Here is a 26,748-nt window from a genome sequence, read left to right as displayed (position 1 = left end):
TAAACAAGGGCAGCAGTGCGGCCGCCCTGGGGAGAGCCCGCCATCAGCTGGGCCCACAGGACACGCCACAGGGTCTAGGCTGGGCCGCTGGGGTCCACTCTGCTGTGAGACCTGACACTCCTGGCTGCTGCCTGACGCTTACCCCAGTGCCCAGCCTTCCCCGGGACTGGCTGAGCAGCCCCAGATCATTCTAGCAGAATCACTTTCTGCTCAAAATCAGAGTCCTTCTGTGATTTAACTAAAAACCTTGACTGGTGATATTGCTATGTGAGTAGAGCCCTTTACCACCTCCAACTGTCTAAAGTTCTCACCTATTCCAGGAAACATACAACTTTCCGTTGTTCCTATGTATTTTCCTTCTTAGCCCAAAAGATGCCTCAGCCGGCACACTACCTTGTAAGTCATTTGGCTTGATGTTACAGTACCATAACCATTTATCTGACATGGTATGTATATCTTCACTTAAAGAAAGAAAGAATATATATCCTCATTTAAAGGAAAAATATATTTTAAATGCATCTGTTAAGAATTTTAAATATAGTCAAATATTGACCTTGGTTGCATATGTATGCACTGGGCCAGGTTGCAAAGTCTGAATGAACACTGAGACAGAGCACGGCGGAGGCGGGTGAACCCGTTCATCTCTGGAGGAAGGGAAGACACAGCCCAGGGCGACGGCGGCCAGCGAGGCAGGTGAGCATTCGAATCTTCTGAGAGATTCTGTTTTTAAACATAGATTTTAAATATAGATTCCAAGTCCGTCAAAGAGATTTATTTTGCACATCTAGAGTACAGTCCAGGAATATGAGTTTTCATAATGCTTAGCAGGGTCAACAAAAGACTATCCAAATTCACCAAATAAGAATGAGGTTCAAGTCCTAAAAGGACCAAGGTGTGATCTGTGCCACGGATCCTGGGAGCGGCGTGGTGGGGCAGGGAACCATTCCGGGAGAGCTAAGCGGCTCAGCTCTCCTGACGAGGCATCAGTAGATAACGGCTGCAGGTAGGTGAACCAAGAAATGGACCTCCAAGCCTTATCACTCAGAACCGTGGCAGCGCCTATCAGGAAAAACTAAAATGGACTTTTCAAGGTTCTGCCTTTATTAGCTCCCTCCAGCCAGTCACTTCATATTCATTATGCATTTTTTTTTCTGTAATTCTTCACACTTTCTCTGTGATAGTATCTTTTTATTTTGAACATTATATAAGCCCCATTAGGCAAGGATCTTACCTGTCTTGTTCATTGTATCCCCACAACTGGAACACTGCCTGGTTTATAGTAGGTGCTTAATAAATATTCAAGGAAAGAAGGGAGGGAAGGACGGGAGGGAAAAAGACATAAATAAAGGTAGATACTCCTGGGGATGGAATTTAGGTGGGGGGGGGGGATTTTGCATTTTATTTAATGCTATTCTGAACCATCTGAATATTCTTTCACTGTAAGAATATACTGTTTTCTAATTAAAAGTTTAAACGCTCCCCTAATTGTCTGATGGGTAGCCAAGTTTGGGCACTGGACCAGGGCATGAAAGAAAATACCCAGGAAGTTGAAAATTTATAATCAGCTATAACTAAGTGGGGGAGAGTTGCTGATTTTATTAGTGTTTTTGTTTTAATATTTTTCCATTTTTAATTTTATGATTGTTTCAGTTCCAGGTTCTCCCCTATATCAGGAGAATGAACAGCCATGGAAAGACAGTACCCAGTCTTTGCCTAACACTTTACAACTATCCATTCCTTTGTTCAAAACCCTTTTCCAGATTGTTTACTCTAGCTGGATGCCCACGTCAGCCCCCTTTTAAAACGCAAACCTTCCACAGGGGGGTGACACGCATTATGTGACCAGTATCTTAGCCTGAGCTTCCTGCATTGCTTGGCCATCTTCTCATGCCAAAGCCCAGAGAAAGTTGCTCATCTCCCTGCAGGAGCCCAGCCACCCATGTTCTGTGTGATGAACGGCAAGTTTGATCTTCTCTTTCATCACCTGCAACTATACGCAGGCGGAAAGTAAAAATGGAGATTACTATTCTGTCCTTTTTTCTCTTCCCAGAAACTAATTTAAATATCAAGGTAGTGAAGCTCTTTACAGAGTTGGCCTCCAATCTGTACAAACCCATTCAGAGCCAGCGTCACATATGCAAGTGCACCGATGGTTCTGCATTTTAAAGGGAAGAGGACATACCTAAGTGCCATGGCTCCCTTCTGCTGGTGCAATTTCCTATCTGCTTTATCTGCCAGGCCGTTGGTTTGCCAGCTGGCCCCTGTTCACGCAGGGTAGAGAGAGACAGAAGAAAGAAGGGGCCGCTCCAGACCGGTCGGTGGCAGGGTGAATAAGCAAGGGAACCTCAGTACAAGGCTTGTCTTGGGTGTCCACAGGCTGAGTAGTTCTTGGCAACCAACCACCATATCTTAAAAGTTTATATAGAGGCTTTATCTGGGTGCAGTTACATACACAGCCCAGATGGTCTCAACATCACCACTCCTTCTTAAGGCTGTGTCCTTGGGGCAGCTTCTGGGAGCTGGAAAGCAGCAGATTACACACTGCACGGACAGGGAAGGAGCCTCCAGCTGCCCTGGGTCCAGCTCAAGGGCCAACCGGCAGTCACCTCCTCTTCACGACCTACCCCGACACCCACAGAGACGACCATGTCTCAATGGACATCACTTGCCTTCTACATGCAAAATAAAGAACCTCTTTTGGTCACAATACAAATTCAGGGCAAAGGACTCCGAGGGATCCCAGGCTCCAAAAGCAGAAAGGTTGGGTCTCAGGACTTAACACACAGGTTTCCGGAAGTAACAAAATCGTATCACGTTTAATTATCTGTCTCATCCATTTTCAGGGGAGCCAGTTTGTTTTTCTTCACATATGCTGTCTTTTCCAGTGACAACCCAAAAGATGTAACTCTACATACTACAGGGATGATGTTTTTTTACTAAACACACCAGAATTCTCTGTACAAATACGGTTTACTCAGTTAAACACTGATCTTGGGAAGCCAAACACTCTTTCCCCTTGATGCCCATGTCTCTTCAGAAATTCTTCTGGAAACTGTTCAGGGCTTGGAGTCCCTTTTTTTAAAAAGTTCACAATGGCAGCAAGGAGGAATGTGGTTGACTTAGAGCAGCAGTTCTCAAAATTTTTGGTCTCAGGATCCTTTTAAACAAGTAAAAACTGTTAAGAATCCCAGATAGTTTTTGTTTATGTGAACTGTTTTGTCAATATCTATCATGTTAGAGATTAAAATAGAAATTAATTTTTTTCACCAATTAATTCACCTAAAATAACAATAATGAGTCCATTAAATGTTAACATAATGTCATTTTCATGAAAATGATCACTACATGTTCTCAAACAAAAAATTTTTGTGGAAAAAGTAGCACTATTTTACATTTCTTGTAAATCATTTTAATGTCTGGCTCAATAGAACACAGCTAAATTTCTCTATGAGTTTCTGTTTTCAATGTGTTGCAATGTCATTTTAATTGAAGCATAAGAAGAAAATCCAGATTCCCACAAATGTAGTTCAAAAGGAAGTATTATTTTAAGGTTTTTTTTTTTTTTAGATAATTGTGGTAGTCTTCTATTTATACCAAAATTCAACAAGTGATAGTTTTCTTAATGGTTAGCTGAAAAGTGAAATCCAAAACCATATCCATAAACTTTCATATTCTGCTGTGTTAAAATCCATTAGTCTGTCTTGCATTTGGAAAGAATCCTTTACCCATACATAATTTTTAACCATTATGCATTAGTTATTTGGAAACTACTGATTCACTGGCTTACACAGGTCTTCCAAATACTGATATATTTCCTGACACAATAGTATCATGTACAGTGAAACCTGTGAAAACCCCACTATACTTTCAAGAGAGAGTGAGAATAAAGGCAATAACATCTTAGGATATTATACAAAATAGGTTTGACTTCACGGACCCCCTGAAATAGTCTCAGAACCCTCAGTATTGCCAGACTGAAGTTGGAGGGTCACTGACTTAAAGGATGAGCTTGAAGTCTTCCAGCTGTAAGCCTTATAAGGCACGTTTCCAAATTAAGCAACATGAAGCATGTAGTTTAGGAACTTGATAATTTCAGCTACTTAAGCAGCTTTTGTGGAATAGTGAATTTCAATGAATTTTTTCTTTTGTTGTCAGGCGTTTGGATTAATGTCAACTTTCACCCCCATGCACCGTAGAAGACCATCCATAATGCTGGCCCACTTAGGTGCTGGAGTTGCCCCAAATCATACAGCCACTTAGAAACTGAGCTGCATCACAATCCACAAAGCTTAGCACTGTCACGACAGAAATATTTCCATTTTACAAGCCCTAGATGATGTTCCATTGACTGCAAGCAATGTTCAAAAGGGCCATGTTTACTATAAGGAATAATGTGCCTGTGGGGTTTACTGAAAAAGGATTTTCTATTTTCTGTAGCTCTAATGCAAACGTCCTATCTGTTCTCCTTTTTAAACTGTGACTTATGATCATAAAATTTAATAGCAAGGAAGAGTGAAGAGGTCCAACAATCTAATTCCACAAATGATGAAAGTGAAAATCAGAAAATCAAAATTACATAATTATCATGAGGCTGAGCTGAAACCAAAATCCAGGCCACATGACATCCTGTCTGGCCTTCTTTGCATAGACTGAGAAGGTTCTCAAAAGAAAATACCTCATCTTATCTTAGCTCTGTAGTCCCCATTCATTTCCCAATCCAAATTGGAAATGTGCAAAAATGTGTCCACTAATTCAGAAATATTTTAGACTTTTTTTCTTCCAAAAACAAGTACATTAATTTTTTAAAGTTATATTCTTATAATCCACTCAGAAGACACATGTGATATTTTATTAGCAAGGGATAAAGAAATATTGAAATAGTTTAGAGAAATGCCCAGACATTGCAAAGCTAACCACAATTATAAAATTATTATCTATTTTATCTGCCTTAGTGACATTCTTCCAAATGTAATAAACTAAAGTTCAGGGTCTTCAAATAGGCAATAAAAATGATACTTACAAAAATGACTAAGGATAGGTGGAGTGCCATTAATTCAGCAATAATCTCTGAAATCCGTCATTACCAGCAGTTTTTTGCTATGGGCCATTAACACTCTAACTAGCAAGTCATTAATAGTGCTAATAACCAATTCTGAGGGAACTATTGCTCGAATAAAGTATATATAATTATTTTTAAGCTTTGTAAAAATTTTCACACTTTTATGTTAACCTTTGAATAATAAGTATGGGCAGAATTAGCTGAGAATATTATTGGGTCACTTTTGAAAACATAAATATTTATCTATCTGTCTGTCTATTCCTGTGTATCTATCACGTGCCTCTTGCTTGAGGACGGTGCCTCTGATACCTGTAGAGGATCTGCTAGCCTCTTTTTGGACAGTATCTGTAGACTGTGAGCTGGTTTTGCAACTGCCCTCACTCATTTAGAGCCCAGCATTACCACCGACTTGATCTTTAAAGTCCAAGCCCTGCTTAAAGGCACTTTTTGTCAATTTCATGCTGGTGATTTTTTTTTTTTTTTTTCGTTTGCGTGCTTGGAACACTGAGTTTCTTCAGTAATGTTAACAACTCTTAAAGCTTACTCTAGCTGCAAAGGGCCACACCCAACCAGAAACAGGCCCAGGTTAGTGGAGGGGAGGGGGTGGGTGAAAGGGCACCTGATTACGTGACCCAAATGGCGGCCCACAGGGAGACAGCCGGCCCCTGGGACTCCAGTGGGGCTTCTGGGTGGCTTTTACCACACTCACTGTAACTTGTTCGTATTTTTCTTCACTCCATCTGGGGCGGGGGTTGTACCTCTCTGAATTATTTGGTTAACATCACAACTTGAGTCTTAAATAATTTTACAAATTACAAAGCAATATTGAGCAAACACAGATCTCTAGAAGAACAAAGCAAATAGGGAAAATCATGGGGCACATGAAATGATCCAGGAGAGAGAAAAAAAAATGGGTGGGGAGAAGAGAAACACCTGTCTTCAAAAGAATTAAAGAATTTTCTTTGCTCAAAACTAGTATGAAGGCATAAGAATATTTTATTAAGTGTGAGGCTAATCTACAATATTCAAGGGGATACCATCTCAGTGAAATGGATAAACAGACAAGAACAATCCAACATGAACACTGGCATTTTAAAGCCACAGTAAAGAAAAGAAAAATAAATCCAACATTCAAGAAAATAAATGAAGTAGATAAATTTGAAATGCTTCTTAGGTAAAAGAATAAAAAATGACTTACAGATAAAACTACAGAAAAACTAATAAAATTTTGTTCATAACCAAACTTCATCAATTGAGGTTTTAAAACCAGGAGAATATGTACCAAAATAAATATGCTAAAAAGTAGCCTTAATTTTAAGGAACTCATAGCAAACAATTACAAAACACTGGCTAGAGGTTAGGAGACAGCAAACAGTGCAGAAAAGGGACCAACATATAAAGCAGTAATCACCTTCATCGGTGATCAGACATGCAGATTAAATCACAAATATCATTTTCACTATCAAATTGGAGAAAATTCAAAGCCTGCAACACAGCGGGTAGAAATGTAGTCAGGAGCCACGGAGCCAATCAAAGGAGCCAGCCCGACAAACCTTTGCTGGAAAAGCAATCGGCCAAGCTGGGAAAACAGTAATGTATTTTGGAATCTGGGAACCCCAAATCTCTATGAAGTAACAATGGGACTGACGGCCCTCCCCGGAAAGGGAGTCCATGATCTGGGCTGGAGCGTGTGATTACTCCGGCCAATAAAACATGGAAGACGCAAGGCTAAATCATAGAAAATGAGACCACAGAAGCCTCCACCTGGTGCTCTCTCATGCCTGCGATGCTCAGCCTGGGAATCCAGCCACCATGAAGTGGGGGGGCCAAATGGCCACATGGATGAGTGGTGTTCCAGATGCAGCACCAGCTGTGTTAGCCTCCCAGTCCACCCCCAGCCTCAGCCACCAGACATCTGAGTGAGCCACATGGAGCCCGGACGAGCTCTGCCCTCAGAGGCCACCCCAAACTGCGGGCTCATCAGCAAAACAATGTTTTCTTCACACTTCTACAGTGTTAAGCTGTGTTGGTTTGGAATTCTCAAAAAGAAGCGCCTCTAATAGGTGATACAACTATGGCCCCGGTAGACAGGTGGTTAACACGACCACTCACACATTCTGGCTTCTTCAGGCTCCCGAGCCAGCAGGCAAGGAAAGGGGGCTACTCTACACGCCTGGGTAATCAGTCCTTCTTAACAAGGGGAGATTGGGTCACTACTCCACCATGTGCATAGACTAGATTATGTCTGGAACTCAGGGATTTCTCTGGGGCACCTCTCAGTACTTCCCAAGCAATGCTGAGGACCATGGTTACTGGAAGCTAAGAAACTTCCGAAATAACATGCCAAATTTTTTGGTCCAAGGCAAAGACCCAAAGGACTGCCCCAGTTACTAACTTTGGAACACACAGAGCCTATGCACTGAGACCAGGTCCTAGAAAAGTGATCCCCTCAAACTCAGGAGAAGATTTCTTCTTGATGCATCAAGTTTGAAGATCAGATCGGATGGAAGGAGAAGGAGGGACAAAATGAGCTTGTCACCTGCCACTCTGTACATCCACACATTTCATCAGTTATAATTCCAGTGATGGATGCATTTTCATCCTCCCCAATTATAATAGATTTACACGATTTACAAAGACACCTTAGATACCACTATGCTCATATATAAAAAATCACAATACATTGTCCCTTTCTTTATGAAGACATGCAAATATCCAGAATCTGATTTCTAAATAGGATTTCATTATTGAAGAAGAGAAACCCTTGTATGTTTCCTGCAAATTGGAAGGATAGAAACTGAACAGAACTTTAAGTAGAAATCCTTCCCCCATTTGAATTCAGCAAAAACAGAGATTTGATTCCCCAATACATCTGAGCACATCTTTAAAATTTAATTGTTACATTACCATCTATTAAAACACAATAATAATGAAACTTTATTTTCTGTGCTTCAAAAATTTTGAAGTCAGTTAAAGCCATAGTTCAACACAAGATCACTTAGAAATTCAAAGACAATATCATAGTAAAAATGAAAGCTTCCCAACACCTACCTCTACTTAAAAGTCACCCAATATTAAACTGGAATGCTTCACTTACTTAAATTCCCTTTAATGAAGATCTATTTACCTCTTCTCATCTATATTAGCTTCTGATGATTATACCCCAAGGATATTAAAATACCAGTTTGTCAAAATCACCAGAAAATATCTTCAAATATACGTTGGCAGTCTTTGCAATATTAAGTTGGTGATGTGAAGGATTATTTACAGCGAGGATGCTGTGTTTTCCACTTTGCAAATTAGCTTTAAATCAGCAGCCCACTTGCTGACTTGAATTGGGGGTCTGAATTTTAAGAAAAGTTAGAACGACCAAACCTGAATAATTGTCAAAGATGTTAACAAATGAGGAGGTTCGAGCGGCTGTCAGAACAGCAATGGAAACACAAATGGAAGGAGACAAGAATGCATAAGAAGTGAGACATTTGAGAGAAATGTGAGAAGGAAATGAAATACTTGACTGAATATATGAACTTCCTCTGTCTGAATTCTTTTCATATACTCTGAAAATGGGTAATTCATCTTAAGCTATGATCCCCAGACAAAAAAAATAACCAAAACATGTAAATAGTAAACATGTAAAAATTCAAACAAAACCCCATGTACCCCAGTGGTCACCCTTCCCTCCCTTCCTGGTCACCTGCTCTCCAGATTGGTCGGCACATTTTTTAACTCATTTATCCTTTAAAGGAATGTTGAAAAATGATGTGCTTACTCACCTATTGGTTTAGTTTAAAATTGATACTTTATAACTTTTCATGATTGCAAAGGATCTACTTTCTAGTGTGTTAAAAATATTAACATTTATATATATACATATTATATATATATACACACACACACACCCTTAGTTGTTATCTCACTCTTTTAAATGTATACAAACAGATTCTAAGCATCATATTTTTAACATCTTAGAAATTGAGATGAGTCTAATTATTGCTCAGATCAGTTGGCAGGATTGCCTGTAGGAGTCAGTCACTTGGCAAAAAATGCTAGAGGATATAGCACTTAAGGAATGCTGCACCTGAGCTTTTGATGACTCAGAGGAAAAGAGAGTGTGGGAAAAACCCAGTCATTGACAACCGAGCCAAAGAGTGCATTCAAAGACTGAGATTCTATATACTAACACGTTAGTAGTGAAGTGTTCTGGCGTGAAGTCTAATGTGTGTGCTGGGCGCAGGGGCAGGGGCAGACCCACACCACTAGGCAAGTCTTTGACACCAGCTGGATGCCCTACAATGTGACTCAGTTCTGACACTATCTACCTGGAGGCAGCTTCGGTCCTGTAAGTGAAGGTTTCAGGCCTGCAAGAGTGGCCCCCCCAAAACACACACACACCTCAAACATCAATAGCAAATCCAGGTTGTCACCTGTGCTTCTGACCAACTGGCTCTAGATCAGAGGTTCCAATGACCCCACCACCACCACTCACCACCCCAAACTTGAGTTCAACTGATTTACTAGATTGGCTAATGGAACTCAGAGAAACATGTTGCTTAGTATATCACCAGTTTATTATAAAAGGATATAACTCGGGAACACTTAGATGGAAAGGAGGCATAAAAAATGGCCGTAATAAGATAGAGGTTTATTTCTTTATCGTAGAAAAGAAGTCTGAAGGTAGGCAGTCTGAACTGTAGGGTTAGGGCTGGAGTGTTTCTAACTCTCCACCTTCCCCAGATCTGGCCTTCATCCTTATGACAGTAAGTCAGCTGCTCATGTGTCAGCCATCACATCCAAGATCCTGGCTGTAGGACAGTGAAAGCCTTCCCTTTGGAAGGAGACATTTCCACTGATATGTCATTGCCAAAATTTTCACAGATTTCCCTGCCCATAAAAGAAATCATGTTTTGCATTATTATGCCAATTATTTTATCAGTACTTGGGGCCCCTCATAAAAACAGGATCCCTAATGATTCCATGCCGAGGGCAGAGCTGCTGAATCTGATGGCTGCTTTCAGTCACACCTGAGCCTGGCAGAAGGGTTGATTTTTTTCTTTCATTTGGCTCCAAGTTAAATTCTAGTTTTGAGCATCTTTCTCTCACTAACCTTTATAATCTGAAAATAGGCAGTGTAAGGATTCATTATACTTTCCTACAAAGAAAATCTTCAGTGGTTAGAAAGAGAGAGTGAGCGATGGGGAAGCTCATTTTAGATTTACTCACATCTTGCCACTTTCTTAATTTTACTTATCCTTAAACTGTACGTGTCTAATGAGCAGCAGCCTTTTAAAAATATTACACGAAATATACTTCCAAGGGTAACACCTAACTAAGCAAAGTTTAAATGGTTCATTGGGTAAATCTTAGACTATGGGTGGGAGCCAGAGAAAAGACAAGTTTTAATATTGCAACAGAGAGTCAATGACTTCTACAGAAAGGGAGATGTTTTCAGTTAACCATCAAACTGGAATTTTCTTCTTATTCCCACCAAAAGCAGAAATTATCTATACAACCCTCCTGCTGATACATCACAGAAAATATGATAAAAAACTCTCTTTAGGCCTAAGAACCTACAGCAAGCATTTTTACAGAAAGCTCACAGAAGCAGTTTTTAGCATTTCAGTGTTGCATAAAATCTGCCCAGTAGCAAATTGGGAGATTCACAGATAATGTTAGTAAACTCCCTATAAAGTGTGAGTTTTCAACAAATAAATGCAGAGTTCCTGAGAATTCTATGTCCAGGAATGAGCGCGATTTGGCCCAGTATGTTAAGGAAGGAGGTCCCGACAGACGATCCAAACCCCTTGAAAAAGAAGACAGAACTCAGAGAGAATCAGAACACAGATGTTTCTCTTAAATGTGACAAATTATGTGTCTAATTATTTAGTAAAAGATTAAAATTAATTAAAAATAATAATGTACCACATCATCTATTATTCTTACTTTGTATAAATCGATTTTTAAAGTGACATTAAAAATACTGTACATGATTCGTATTTCTCCAGGTCACACAACCTAGGGGAGTGCAAATTAGCTTGTATAAAGGATATGGTAGTGAAAGGAACAGGCTGCGGAAAAACAGACTGTCTAACCAACAAAAAGGAGTAACAGAGTCCAGGAACACACGCACGCATATGCGGGCTTCTGCTTTAAGGCAAAAGTAACATGCAGTGCTGTGGGAGACAGGCGGCCTTTTCAATAAATGGATGTTCTTATGAGAAAAAAATGTGCCAACCTCACACCATACATCCAAGTCAGTTCCAGACAGATTGCAGGTCAGGATGTGAAAGGTGAGCAATAAAGACAAGAGAACGCTTTAATGACCTTGGGGCAGGCAAAGATTCCTGAGAGGAAATGCAAAAAATACCAGCCATAAAAGAAAATAACTGATAAACTGAACTGTTTTAACGTTAAGGACATCACTGTGTTCTCCATGGTGTCTTCATAGAACAACAGGAAAAACACCGAAAGAGCTCCTTGGTCTTCAAAGCACAAGAAAACGAGACAATCCAAAGCAGAGGAGGACCTACTCACAACACAGTCAACTAAGGATCCCCACAAGGAACACAGGAAGAGCTCCTGCACAGCAGTAATAAAAAGACACATAACACAATAGGAAAATGGGCAAAAGTCATGAATATACTCTTCACCAAAAAGGATAGACAAATAACCAAGAAACCTATAAACGTGTAGAGCTGAAAGAAGATTAAAATGAGCCACAGAACGATACTGCTGCGCAACCCCCAAAATGGCAAAAATGAAAAAGACAGGAAATACCAAGGGCTGACAAGAGAACAAAGTGATGGTAACTGTCCATACACTGTGGGTCTGAAAGCCCGTTGGTCCAACCGCTTTGGAAACTGGTCGTCTGTACCCACTAAAGATGAGTGCACACCCACTCTATGACACAGCAGTTCCATTCCTAGGTGAATACCCCATAGAAATGTATGATTATATTCATCTAAAGACAGGTACTACAATGTTTATAGCAGTATACCATCATCAAAGGCCAAAACTGAATACTACCCATAAGCCCACCAATAGAGCAATAAACAAAGTATATTCAAACAATCAAATGCTACGCAGTGTGCAAAATCAGGGATGAATCTTGTAAGCATAGTGTTCAGTAAAAAAACAAAAAAAGCCAGTCATCAAGTTGAATACTGTATAGTTCCATTCATATAAGGTACAAAAACAGTTAAATCTCAGCTACGCAATTAGCTGTTGAGAGTGGTTATTCGTGGCAGGGACAGTGAGCGGGAAGAGGCAGGGGGGTGCCCAGGATGCTGCTAACAATCTGCTTTTTCATCTGGGACAGGTTACATATGCACATTCAGTCTGTGAAAGTTAATCAGTCTTAAGTTAACACACTTACGATAAGTACACTTTTCTGTATGTACATTACACACTAAAAAAGACTTTTTTCCAAACAAGTTATGGATTTGGACTGTCTGAATACATACTTACTAGCTATGTGATTTTGAGCAAATTACTTAAGGTTAGAATTTCATGCTGGTAAAAGTGGGAGTAAAAGTAGTATCTACAGAACTGTAGTAGGGAAGACAAAAACTCCACCAAAATGTCATAAATAGGGTCTCAGAAACTCAACTGGGTTTAAATATGTCACATTGAGAGACTAATCAGATGACAGGCCCACCCAGTGCCAGCTGGGAGCTCCAAGCATCCAGCTATGCAGTCCGACTCCATCTCAATCCTGGCCGCGGTTCGACAGCCAAAGCCAGGGGTCTGGCTTGAAAAGTAACAGAGAAAAGTCTGGATTCTTGGAGAGCCAGGGTTCCCACGGCAGAGAGTGAGCCGGTACCCATGTTGTCGTCCATGGAAAAACCGGCTGGGAAGAATTACTGCTTCCTGAGCCAGGAGTGTCTTCCATCCCCTGACTTAGCACCGTCCGTCTTCCATTCCCCCGTCTCCTCGAAGAGCGGAACTTTGACCCCCCTTTGCTGGACAACATGGGCTGGCAAAGGACAGGGGAGAAACGTCAGCCCCCTAATATCTGAATGCGTGCGTGTTTTGCAGGAGGGGGGGTCATTAAACACGCAGAGCTCATGAATAACAAATACGCAGTGCAAGCTGGCTGTCCTCCCGTCCTGCCTGACTCGCCTGCTCCGCAAGGCCGCTGAACCCCCTCAAGGTCTTTCCCAGCTACTTCCCGTGGTCCTCAGAGGCTCCTCGGGTTCCCTGCCATGCAGCGCATCCCACATCCCTTGGACACCAGGCTAATACACACAGGGCCTCCCTCGGTGCGAAGGCGTCCCGTCCTGGGGGGCCTCAGACGCCGCAGCCGCTGTCTGCAGGCCAGCAAAGGGCAAACACTCTGCTCCCCCTTCCAGGTCTGAGAAGTGAACCAAAGGAACCCTGAGCTGTACAACGCCTTGCGGAGTTCTTGGAAAAGGCGACTCTGCAGTCTGGGGGTACTGGAGGGTGTTTTGTTGTATTACCTTTTCCTCTTTTTTTATGTTTAGAACAGCAGCCATGGGACGGATACTGCACTGTGTGGGCCTCAGCACCCCCTCTCCATGGCTGACGTCTTGTTTCCAGGCCCAGCTGGGCTGTTTCTTTCCTTGGGATGATCTCCGTCTCTGCTGCAGACACACTCCTGGCACGCTGGCCCCTGGAGTCCACTAGGCACACCTAGGTACGTCCGATTCTGAAGAATGGATGCATTCCCCACTTCATGGAGAAACTCCTCAAAACATTTCCTTAGATACTGTTGACTTTATAAAATTCAGAGTTTAGAGGACATTTCACACAGCTCATAAGATGGATCTGAGGTGAACCCAGTGCAGTGTTGGGAGGAAACCTCTGGGTCGCAGAAGAGGCTGCAGCACTCAGCAGCTGGAGGGCAATGGAGAGCCATCTCTCTGCAAGGCGGCGGCCTCCTGACACATGACTCAGGGTCCGCCGGACTCACACAGTCCCCAGGGCGCCCGTGTGCTCGCCCCTTGCTCCCCGGCTCAGGAAAACGGTTAGAATGTCAGACAGCACAGATGACGATGGCCACCTGCAGATGCAAGCTCGGCAGCACCCCAGCCACTGGAGCAGCAAAAGGCTGAATGCTGCCTGGACTCTCCTTGCCTTTGTTTTTCAAACATGCTTCCTTCTCTCCTGGAAACTGGTGTCCCTCCCACTGTAGGGAAGGTGGCCCCCCAGGCAAGTTCCCGCAGTTCTCTCAGCCGCAGGGGGGTCTCCCCGCCCGGGCACCACCCGAAGCCCGAGGAAGGCCTGTGACTGGCAGCACACCTGTGAGGTGCCGAGCCCACGCCAAGCAGCAGGGGACACGGCCTGCGCCCCGGGGACAGAGCACCTTGCACACTGCAGCCAATCCAGAGAAGGGGAATTATTGGCATCTATCACAAAGGCACACCTGTGTCCGGATGTGGCCGAGTTTCTCTTCTGATTATGAGCTCTACTGAATGCAGGGGGTAAGACTAACAGAATAAGTCACCAAAGAAGCCAAAATCAGAGCCTAAGAAGTAGAGACCAGTAAGTGGTTTTCACAGTTAACATAGCCAGACGTTAGCCTTAAATCAGAGTGGGACTGAGTGTCACAACAGCCTGAAAGTGGGTGAAAGGCAGTTGCTGGTGACAGTCTGATGGCTCCCGCAATAAGGCGCTGATCCCCCTCTTTAATGATGACCAATCATAAGCACACCGCACGACTGTCTTCTGCTTCTAATATTATGGGTAAAATTGTGCAGACCAGATCAAATGCAATTACTGCTCAAGGCGGAATGGATGAAAACCCACAGCTCCTCCACATTAAAAAGATTCAGTGAGAGAAAAGCCTAAAGAAGGAAGATGTAATAACGTTTTTTATGATTATTACTTCCATTGTTATTATTTGGGTTTGGGATATTATAATTACTAGTATGATAATTACTTTTTTATTGATACCTCTTGTTACGTTTATCTTGAGGCAGAAACAATAACTGCCCAGCTCTCCTTGTAAACGTGCCAAGGGAGTAGTTGAAAGTAATGGTGAAAAAGTCTTTTTCTTTTATATTAGTCCTGCTATAAAAGGGGTGGTTACTCTATCTATAAAGGTAGCTTATGGCGCATAAAATAAAGTCTTATATTTCTTCCAAAGCTGTTCACTGAAATCTGGAAGTAATTTCTTCTTCCTTATGAAATGGCATACTTGAGTGATTATCAGCCAAATCCTTTGCACTCCCCTTCGTCACAGGATATGCGGAGTTAATAAAGAGGCATGGCCCCCGTGTCTGTGCCTGCTTCTCGCTTTCCCCCACATTCATGGCCCTGTTGACTCTGTTGATTAAAGAGCTCACGCAGCAGGGGTTTGTGGGGTCACTTCTTTCCAAGAGAATGGGGATTAATTGATTTTTTTGTCCCTGTATAATACTATATGATGGAGATTTCATAGGAACTGGTAGATTTCAGCATCACCAGGAAGCCATAGAGAAACTTGACATTTCGATTTGTTTCTAAATCATTCCTATAGGAGAGCAGCCGGGAATATGCACACGTTAATAAGCTTTCTGACAGCGACGAGGAGAGAAGGACGGAAAACTACGGGGCTCATTCATCCATGAGACTCCGCGAGAAATGAGTTTGAGCTGCGTACAGAGAATTCTCTTCCGTCATGTTCATGGGCTGATAATAAGTGTGTTACTCTAGGGGATTATTCTGCAGAGAACCTAAATTTAAGGTAATGCAGAGGGGCGAGATTTTAGGGGACTGGGAAAGTTCCTCAGTGTCTCCCCAGCACCTGCCGGGACCTGGGCCACGCGGGAAGCTAATGCTCTGTGCGAAGTGCTGTCCTGGGCCCTCCTCCTAAAGGTGCGCCTGTTTCTGTTGCATTTTTCTCCTCCTTGGGACTCAAGGCCATCTCAGCGCCCAGCCTCTCTAGTCACAGCAAGAAGCAACCCCAATAACCCTCTTTCTCCAAGGCAGCAGTGACAGCGCGTCACTTCCGGAGTACTGGCACCCTAAAGGCGGGCAGAGGGAGCACGTCGTGCTCAGGCACCAGGCCTGGCCTGCTCTGGGACTTTCCTGCACCACACAGCCTCAGCCGGACAAGCCCTGCTACAGAGGCGCTGCCTCCCGCAACCCTGCATGCCAGGGAGCTTACTCCTTAGAAACTGTAGCTTCTAAATCTGAACAAACAAATAGATTTTTCCTCATTTACCTTTCAGAGCACCCAGATGAGCCCATCTTAACCAACCTCGATCAATGACATTTTAGAAAGATTAACTTAAGGTGGTCGTTAAAGGGTGAGAGTTAACAAAGTTAATTTAAATGAATATTTTTCTTATTTAAAAAAAATCAACACTGTGCACAACTTTTCAAGAAAAAAACTCTTGCATAAAAAGACGGAAGGCAAGCAGACGTGCACACACCCACACCTGCTAAACTTAAAACAATGAAGAATGGACCGTTAGACTGTGCACTTAAGAGGCCTCCATCATGGGAGTGATCAGCTGTCAAGGCCAGCTCTGGGCCCAGGTCTGTACACCCTGCGATTCAGGTACACCACAAGGTATCAGCCCTGCAGACTGTAACTGATGATCACACTTCCCCAAGCTCTGCCCGCTCTCTAGTAGGGTTGCCCCCTGAGACCTGCACGGTGGCCTGATCCTCCTCTGCGGGCACATTTGTCCGGCAGAGTTCCTGCACAGTTGAGCCTCTGTCTCAGTTAGCTTTTCTCTAGCTTTCTGCTTGAATGAATGTTACCTAGCTATCGTAAGCTGAAGGGTGCCCATCCACCCCCAAGCTGTCCACTTCTTGGTCCCCAGGCTCTACGATGTCCTGCCCTGTATGACAAAACGATTTTGCAGATGTGAGTAAATCCTGAGATGGAGACAGAACCCTGGACTCTCTGAGCCCAGTGAAGCAATCACAAGGGTCCATGGAAGGGAGAGAATAGGGCCCAAGAGGAGAAGGTGAGTGGTGCTGGCAGCAGAGATGGAGGGACACACAGTGAAGGTGGCGGGACGGCCGTGATGCTATGGATGCAGGAGGCCCCTGGGGCCTGAACAGTCAAGGGAGTGAAGACCTCCCTCCATGCTTCCAGAAGGAGCCCCTGCCAACCCCTTGGCTTCAGACCAGTGGAACTGATTCAGACCTCTAACCCCCAAAACCATGAGATAATGAACTTGTACTGATTTAAGCCACTAAGCCTGTGGCACTCTACAGCAGAAAAGGAAACTAATAAGCCAGGCGTGAATATTTTGTTATTCTGTAAACATACAAATGCTCTTAAAATTAGGAGGACATTTTTAACCTCCAGTGATCTATATTATTTGGGATTTCTAAATAATACTGGCATCCAGGATAAAAATGAAAACAACCCATCTATGTCATAGTTATATGAGTTATTGAACAAAAAGAAGAAAAGAGGATGACCTTCACAGTGTGGTTAGAAGGCTGGAAGATCTGGGGTGGTAAGTCGAAGGCATTTGTCTACTTCCCTCATTTACAAAAAGGCAGAAACATCAGAGAAACCTAAAAACCATAGAAGAAACTTAGAGCAAATTAAAATATGGTATTCCTTGATATGATATAGGAGAATTTATTTGCCCTTAATTGTCTTCACAGTTAGCCATGGTCTTAAATTCTAGCTGTACAGTTTTAGCAAAATAGCACGCATTTCCTTCTCTGTGGCTCAAATCATTTTTGGTTCTATGCTGAATGACAGTTACATATCATCCTAGTATAATGCTCTTAATTCATTTTGCAGCTTTAGAATAACTTATTAATGCATGAGAAATATGTAATTACAAAACAGAATGGGAGTGCTAGACCCCTCAGTGTATAAAATAATGAATGTACCTGAAAGACTGACACATGAAGGCAAGCTACGAAGGGAAGGACAATGTGACTGTGCTTGTTACCTCGTCACCTCGGCAAGTGAAAGCTTGATGATTTTTAAAGTTGGTGGATTAAGAAATAAAAGTAAAAACAAATGGCGATGAGAAGTCACTTCTATGGAGCAACAGTGTGGGTGGGGGAGGGATGTGGAAGGAGAATTTGGCTTTAGACTCTTCTGAAAGATTTCCATTCATTGTTTTTTTACAATGTATCTGGCATTGCTTTTAGTCATAAGAGAAGCAGCCTAGAGAACATGGGTTTAAAATGCAGACGCCAGAGGCAAAACGTGGGTTCATATCTCAGCTCTGCCACTTCCACACCACGGGGGTCTGGCCAGGGTGGTTTACCACTCCCGGCCACATCTACAGAACAGAGACAATGAAAGAATCTACTTCACAGAGCTGTTGTGAAGATTAACTTGTTTTTAGTGTGAAAAATTTAAAGCATAAAAAAGTACAAACACAATGGTACCCTTACACCTAATGTTCGATTTTAATATGGTTTGACTTTGTTTCAGATCACTGGCTATATTAAGAAACACAATAATACAGATAGAGTGAAGGCTCCTAGCTGGCCCCGGGACACTCCCTCCCTCTTGGAAGTCACCATCTCCAGGAGTTGGGTATGCATCTTGTATATCTTTATTTTGTATTTATTTTTTTAGAGGGGTAGCAATGCTTTATTAAGCATTATATATAAGCTGGTAGTGACAATCAATAGCAGAATAATCTATTGACATTCTTATAACAGTTTAGGACATTAATGTTTTAATCACAGAGTTGCCAGTGTTCTGAAGCTTGCATAATTTTTAAGACAGTCAGAAAACGAAAAACTCATGGACTCCATCAGTTTCTTTCAAAGGCAATTGAAAATCTTCAGAAGAAGTACCATGCACATTTTTATTAATCATATTTATAGTACTAATGATATTTGGCTTGTATTATAAAAATACTTTATCATACTAGACATATAAAAACAAATGATAGACTTTAATATCTCAAAATAAAAATAAGATGAAATAGGTTTCTGTAAATAAGAATGTCAAATCCAGAATTACTTAATACACATTCTAATTATGAAATTGTACTATATAACGTATTAGTGAATATACCCGATTGCATTTTCTCATGGCAAACGAGACACAGGGTTAACATTTCTCCTGGACTTCTGAAAACCTCAATATCATCTGTCTTTTGGTGGATTCAGTTTCATATGACGTCTATGATACTGTCCACAAGGATACCAACGGTGCTTAGTAGTAAAGAACATTTTGCTAAGTTGTTCTATCATGGGTCCTTGCTCAATGTGTTCATCTTTTTCTTCTAATCTGGTTTTCAGCACTTGATCATGTGTTTCTTCAGTATTATGCACAGGATCTGGCCGAGGGATAGGTTTGAATTGGAATTAAATGTTTCAAGACAGTCCTGTTTGATATCACCCATTTTGCTGCTGCTAATGCCATGGTGAATCAAGATGTTTATCAGGTGAGAGGAAAGATCATTTGAAGAGAAACTGCTTTTAAAATCTGCTTGTAGGCATACCCATTTTCATCCCTTCACCGCTGCTCACCACGAGCCTGCCATCTTGCCTCAATCCGGGTCCTAGGAGTGCATATCTTTATTTTTATATTTTAGATATGTATATGTAAATATATATATATATATGGACACATAAATAATACATTGCATTGAATGCATGTTTATAAACTACATAAATGGTGTGGTGTTAAACTCGACAGATCCATTTTCAACTTGTTTTCTTCTTGTGTCTTTGACTTTTACCCACGTTCACAGTCAGATGTAGTTCAGCCGTTTTTCCCTGCTGTGTGATATTCCATCATATGATACTACAGAGTACACATCCACTACCCATTAATGGCGATTATAACAGTACAATCCCTTTCTGCTCTAAAATATTTTCTAGCAGTTGTCATTATGAGCATTTGCATCAAATATGTCCTGACTTATTCTTGTGTTTGCCTGTTGTATTTCCCTGCCCCAGTGCCCCCAGCATGATTTTTCTGAACATAAATCGCATCCGACCAGTCCTTAAGCATCTCATCATCCCTGAAAATAAAATGCACACTCGTTAGCGTGGCATGTGACTCCTTTCAGGGGCCGCCTTTGCCTGATCGCATTTCCTGCCACTGCCTGCTCACCTCCCATGAGCCCCACGTCAGCTGCAGCCCACGGCCACCGATTCCTAAAGGTACCAAGCTTTCTTCAGTCCTATGCCTTCTGTGTCTTAGAAAGTTCTTCTTCTTTATTTTTTGTCTCTTTTTGCCCAGACTGAAAGCCTCCTCTGTCCTCTCCAAGCAGAAATAAGTGATTCCTCTTCTCCACTTGCATAGGATGCTGTGCACAATTCCACCAAAATGCTTACACGGTGCAATGCCATCTTTTCCAGGTATGTCCCGCTACTATTTTATCTACTGCTTGGAGGGAAGGACCATAGTACAGTCGTCTTCGTATCCCGAGGACCTAGTGTGCTGGAGCAAAGTAGGAGCTTAATAAATGTTGATTTAAAGAATTGATAAATGGAACTTATTCTGTACAATTGCAAGCAATCAAATATTTAGGATAAAGAGAGATGAAGAAAATCTGGTGTCTGTGCTTGAAATTGCTTAAAATGGAGAGTAGGGGCAGGAGATCAAGTCACAAAAAGGGTTGCAATGTTCTAATAAGGTTTCAGGAAGTTTTGTTGCTTTATGTCAAGGGATATGATTTAATGGGGGTATATCTTGACACATGCAATACAAACTAAGGTTCTAGTATACTTAGGCAGGAGGCTGACTGCAGTTATGCTCATTCTGATTTCCTTTCTCATGGTACTGTGGGTGCGGGTGCCCCTAGCCCCAACTTCATTCCCACCATTGGACATGTGCCATTTATAGTTTCCCAGCCTTCAAAAAGTTATTCCATGGCCACAGAATGCAGCTTCTAAGAGAGGCCTTAAGGCACTCATTCAAGGGCTGCTGTGTTCTGTAAGTCTTCCTTGAAATGACATGGAAGCTATGTATCAGATGAATTGAGCACTTATTCATAAAAAGATCATTAATGAAGCTTTTCTCAAAACAAATGTGTCTACATGTACATCAACTGGGCAGCTGTTCAGAAAGCCTGTTATTCATCCTGTTCATTGAACAGACAATGAGAGATGACAGTAGATTTCAGAGCTGACGGTATGACAAAGGTTTAATAATAACATTGGCACTTAAGGATAGTACATCTGGTTTGGGTAAGTACTTCCTGTACATTATTTCATTTAACCTTGACCACAAACCTCTGAGGCAGGTATCAGTCTCCATCCTTACAAACAGAGGCATAGATGGGTTAAATAATTTGCTTTGGTTCACACACATCATAGGGGATAGAGCTGGATTTTTACCAGGTTCTTCTGACTCCAACACGTTCACTTTTAGCTGCTATTATGACATGTTGGCAGCTGCTTCCAGCACAAGAGCCTGCCTTGTGAATGGGCCAAGGCCAAGTTAATGTTTTTTATCCCATGCATGGCTTAATTAAGAAAATTACTGAGGCATGCTTCGGATGCCCAGCCTTCCTCTCCTCCTGTCTAACAGCATGCTGGCTGCCCCACTGCTGAAGCCAAGAGCTCCTGGACCTTCCTTCCGTCTGAGTTGCTCCTCTCAGCGGAGTCAGGGGATGGTCATAAGCAAAGCTCAGCTCAGTCAACTTCTGTCTCCCAGGACGCCGAATCACCAAGGGGCTGAACATCAGAGGAGTCACTGGACCTATTTCATTCGGGGTCCCAGGTGGGAAGATAACTGAGCAGGTCCCCACCTGTAAAATTAAGGTCTCTGTATTTTATATATCAGTACAGAGTAAGTGCCTAGAAGGCAGGGACCATGTATTTTGTTACCAGTTTATGTGAATCTAATGCCTAAATTGGTTGGTGCTAAGATAGTAGCAGAGGGTGGGCGTCGGGGGGCAGGGCAGGGAGACTGCCTCCTGGGCGTGGTTTTTAGTTAACAGGAAAGCCAGCGAGCTTCTGCTACTGTCAAGCCAATACTCTCTTGGAGATTCAGTAAGGTGCTTGTCTATGGCTGGTGGGAGTTTTTTTCAAGACTATCAATATAATGAAAAAACGTCAAGTGTAAATGATCCCAGATGCTGGCTGAGCTAGAAATACTGGTCCCAGTTAAATAGCACCGGAAAGGTTCCATCTCCCCTTGGTCGATAGAAAATTAAGTAGCTCTGCCACTGGCCGAATAACATTCATATGTAAAAAGAAAAGGACAAGGAGGAAACCTGGACCAGGTATGTCACCCACCCTGACTCTGGCTTGACATTTATCACCTTCACTAGTTGTTTACAAGGATCGGAAATGTCTGGGCTTTTCAAACTTTTTTGACCACAAACAACTAAAAAAAGATCTATCTTATATCTTGACCCCAATGTCAGATATAAGGATGTTATATTTTCCATTTTATTTTTGAATGCCAGCTGTGACCCACTCCGTTGGTATCATGACAAATAGATTGCATCCTAGTTTGGAAATCACCAGAGCAGACCATGCCAGACCTTTTCAGAATTGTGCTGGAATTCAGGACCGCTCCTCACCCAGGGCCAGGGGAGATGACTTAATCAAGTGGCCTCCAGGGAAAGCTCGGACTCCTAGTTGCCCATTCTTACCCGGCTCCTCGCCCAAGGGTTCCTCTGAATTGATCTAATCCAGGACAAGGTATCAGGACTCAGGGGGGTGAGTGGAGGGTCCCGGGATGGGGCGAATGAGCACAGGGTTTCTGGGACAAGAGGAACTTCCCCCAGGGAGGTCTGAGGCAGGATTGGGGACATCGCCTCCCTGGGCCTTTGGAAATCCCGTCACCTGTTTCCCTCTGCTCTTCTCCTGCTGGGGGATATTCTGGGTGGTTCCTCCACACACTGGAATGGCAAAACCCAACTGGGGGAAGGAGGCAGCAGAGGCAGTTCTTTCAGTCCCCCTGGACTTGGACAACAGGTGGGCCGGAGGAGGGGCAGTTCTCCAAGCGGATGTAGGCATTCAGGGGTTCACACGACTGCTGGGAATCACGTTCCAGTAGCTGAAGAGGTCTTCACTCCTGAGTCTTCTTGAGTCTCTCTCCCATCCACCAGCCCTTCCTTTAAGAGCTTACAGGTGGCCAAGGACAGCATTCTTGGCATACGTGCGTCTGCCTGGGAAATCATGCTTAATTATCCGCTGCCTCATTTTTACAGAAGAAAGCAGTTGTTCTTGATGAACTTAAAGGTGACGCAGAGACAAGGCAAAGGAATCTTTTTTACCTCCTAAAATCTGACATCTGAGGGTTCTTGATTTATAGGGTCTATTATCTATCTAAAATTAAAGATCTACTGGTAATTGTTACGGACCAGCATCTCTAGGAACGTGTGTAAGTACGAGGCGGCTGCCCGGGCTCAGCTGCTACTCCGTATGACCCGACAGCAAGGCGCAGGCGGTTGAATAAACCTCTTTGATTCGACTGAAGCAAGAGTCCAGGCCCAGGGTGGGGCCACTCCTGCCCCAGGCTGGACACCAGCAGATGGAGCTTAGATGACTTCTGTGTCCCTGCAAAGGCTCCGCCTGATCAGAAAAGCTTCATATCCAGCCAGCCAGTCCCCACATGCCAAGCCAACTCCGGGCTCCACATCTTCTTCCTTGTTCTTGAATCATTCTCCATTTTTCTCTTCCTTGTTCTTTATGTTTTATCCTGTAAAAGCTCCCTGCCCCCACCCCGTTCTGCAGTCCTCGGGACCCGTGGGAGTGGACGCTGCCTGCTTGGTGGGGCGTTGAGTGAAACTGGTCTGAATGACCTGAACCATCTTCTTCAGCGCTGCTGGCGGGTGTCACTTGTCTGCTGCAGGAAGCAGGAGTGGCGGGAGGCCAGGATGTGGGCCCGTGTCCTTCATCCCTGAATGGCCTACTCACCGCTCGGCACCTGGCTTCAAAAATACATCCACTAGGTATTTATTGAAATAGGTAAAAAACATGACGAATAAAAAAACCAGTAAGAGGTACTGGAAAGGAAGGAGAGAACTTGACTCCAACGAAGGGAAACAGTGGGTGACCCAGAGGTCCTGAGGGTCGTCCAGACGAGGACCCTCGGCTGTTTCAGAGCGGCCACTTCTGCGGTTGCTCCCCAGGTGGGGCCTCGCTGCATGGAACCAGAGAGGAGCGGGGTCCCGCACGGTGCACCTGCAGACATTTTTCGAACTTTAACAACATTTTGAGCCCAGCTCCAAACACAGAATTGGACTCAGTGTCTCCCCATAAAGCGAATCCCAAGAGCTCCCCAGACTCCATCAAATAATGACTTTCAGCTTGATATCTGCAGACACATTTGTAGATGGCCACAAAGGTTAAGAGCTCTGCCCCCACTTACTGGAGACTGCCAGCAGCCGTTTGTTTCATTGCTACTCTGCTGTCAGAGCCACCATCAGGGTGCCTAGCGTGTTTTTCATACAGTTAATGCAGATGTTTATCAAGTATGAGAAATGTGCTCATTTCCCCTCCTAATGGCAGGCTCCCTCTGTGAATCGTCTCCGATGGTTGAGAAGGAATGAATGCTATGTGGGATTAATGAGAAGCCACCATCCCCTCTGGAATCCCTTCATTTATGGGCCCACTTGAACCTTAGCATGATCAAAGGATTTCAGAGAGGCCAGGACTGCTATTCACACCAAAGCAGAGTCGACCCAAGGACCTGATCCATGGAAGAAGGGCTTTTAAAAATAAATGTAAAAGCCTGTTCTCAAAATGTAAAGAGAATGGCAAATCTTAAAGAGCCTCACAGGCAACTCAGTGTTTGTTAACCAAAGGACAAAGATAAAAAGATTAAAAGAGAGATTGATCCATCCAGATTCCCTGGTGTTCCTCACACAGCTCAAAGACCATTTTTGACAGTGGAACTTCGTGTCGCAACCAAAACACAGCACAGTGATTTCAGATAACATATCGCGTGCATGCATTTCTGCGTGGGGTAGATCACTAAAGCTGGGCCATATTTCAGTGCAAGTACATGAGCGGGTTTCGGCATGAAACTTCCAGCAATCAGTACTACGTGCTAACAGGAAATGTCAGGGACAGAAATGCTTGTCCTTCAAATAAGTAAAAGAATTACGTGAAACAGGCCATGTCTTGTGTCTGTCTTGACTTCTTACTGCCGACGGCTGCCACCCATCTTCTCGGTACCTGGATTTGCCGTTTGGAGAAAAGCTTACTTTGTTTCGCAGGGTGACTGGACTCCAAATGGAGCCCAGGATATTTTTTCATAGGTGAACCACTTAGCTGAAGGTAAAAGGAAGCTGCTATTTTTAAGTCTACGAGTGGTTTTTCTACTTTTCCAGAGAGGAAATCTTAAATTCTTGGGGCACAAACTGCTCCTATGATTCCAGAGAATCCTTTCAAAGAACTCTCTGTTTATGCAAAGATGAAGCAAGGCTCTTACTCTGGAAGCAGTGACAGGCTCTGTGCTGCTAAACGGCTCCAGCCGGCCATGGGGACGGGCGTCTTTACAGAAAGCGGCACCGCTTCGCACGTACGCTAAGATCTCAGTCGCAGTACCTCGGCTCAAAGCCTCGCCTCTTTCACTTACGACCTAGGTGACTCCATCGCAGTTTGCTAATCTCTTCGTGCCCCAGTTTTCCGTCTGTAAAGTTGGAAAGCGGTCCTTGTGCGGCCGCCTGAGGATGCTATGAGCTCAGACAAGAGGCAATGAGAACAGAAGCTGCAGTGTGAGGAGCTCTACACAGACACGGACTTGTTACTCACTCTTGACCAGGTTTCACCTCACAGATTCTTTCCTTTTAGGGCAGAAGGAGGAGCAGGTTCAAGGGCAGGGAAATAAGGAATCAGCAACGGGGCAGCAGTCTGCGGCTGAAGCAGCCCACGGACCGGGCTTCGTGCCAGCAGCAGCCAGGCCTGGCGTCCGTTCAGCGTCTCTCAGTCACAGTCACTGCTGATTAGTCTCCAGGATAAACCCGTCCTTTGGCATCTCATCTTAATGGCACCGAGGGAGAGATGATCTTTTGAAGAACAAAACAAAGACCGGGACCCAGACCATGACCGAGGGGCAAGGAAGGACCAGAAGGATCCAGGGACCGGGGACACGCACCCTGAGGGTTTCCGGGGACAGGCGGATTGAAGATTCTGGCAAAATTCTAAACATGCAGGATGGGGACTTGTACCCTATGGATTTGGTCATAAAATGGGAGGATGGCCTTATTCCAGGGTCAGGTGTGGATATTTACCCTGCTGACGGCCTAGTCCTATTTCTAATGTTTGAGGAATTCCTTGAGAGTTCAAGTCCAAATTATTGCCTTCCCAGCCCCTGAACTCTAGTGCCAAGCTGCATGTGACTTCAGCCAGTCTGATCGTCCTCACCTGTAACTCTATGTGACAACACCAAGAAGCACGGCGGAGGGGACAGTAGCGTGCCCCCCCCCCCAGGAGGCCAGGCTGCGGCACTCTGGCAACATCCCCTCCCCCTGCCCGGGGTGTGACTTCAACTGTGGCCCTGCCCAGGCCCCCTGAATGCCTGTCCTGGCCCAAAGCCTGGCTCCTTAGACACCCTGTCATGTCCAGGCCCCACCTAGTGTCCTTCAAAAACCTTTCCTTATCTCCTCAAGTTAGCACAAGTTGACTTCTGTTATCTACAGCCAGGAATCTCAACAGGTACAATCAAGTCACCTGGATTATACTTGAAACATGAAAACATATTTGGCTTTTCCTCATGAACAGAAAGATAAAATACCAACAATAGACTATTTTGAAAAGGACTATCTAAATTTGGTTCAGAGCTAGTCTTACAGAGCAGGCCATGGAATTATCTTACCAGTTGAATTTCC

General features: G+C 43.5%; 1 long non-coding RNA gene and 1 pseudogene across 2 annotated transcripts in view; both read right to left on the bottom strand.

Annotated features, from left to right (window-relative positions):
* The window catches only part of LOC108384349 (uncharacterized), a 322,167-nt gene that overhangs the window by 175,121 nt on the left and 120,298 nt on the right, over positions 1 to 26,748 (bottom strand). The window lies entirely within an intron of this gene.
* On the bottom strand, positions 18,791 to 19,498 carry LOC118970818 (large ribosomal subunit protein mL42 pseudogene; annotated as a pseudogene).

This window comes from Manis javanica, chromosome 15 (assembly GCF_040802235.1).
Source record: "Manis javanica isolate MJ-LG chromosome 15, MJ_LKY, whole genome shotgun sequence".
NCBI lineage: Eukaryota > Metazoa > Chordata > Mammalia > Pholidota > Manidae > Manis > Manis javanica.
Note: the sequence above shows the minus strand (reverse complement) of the source record. Positions and strands in the feature narration are given on the sequence as shown.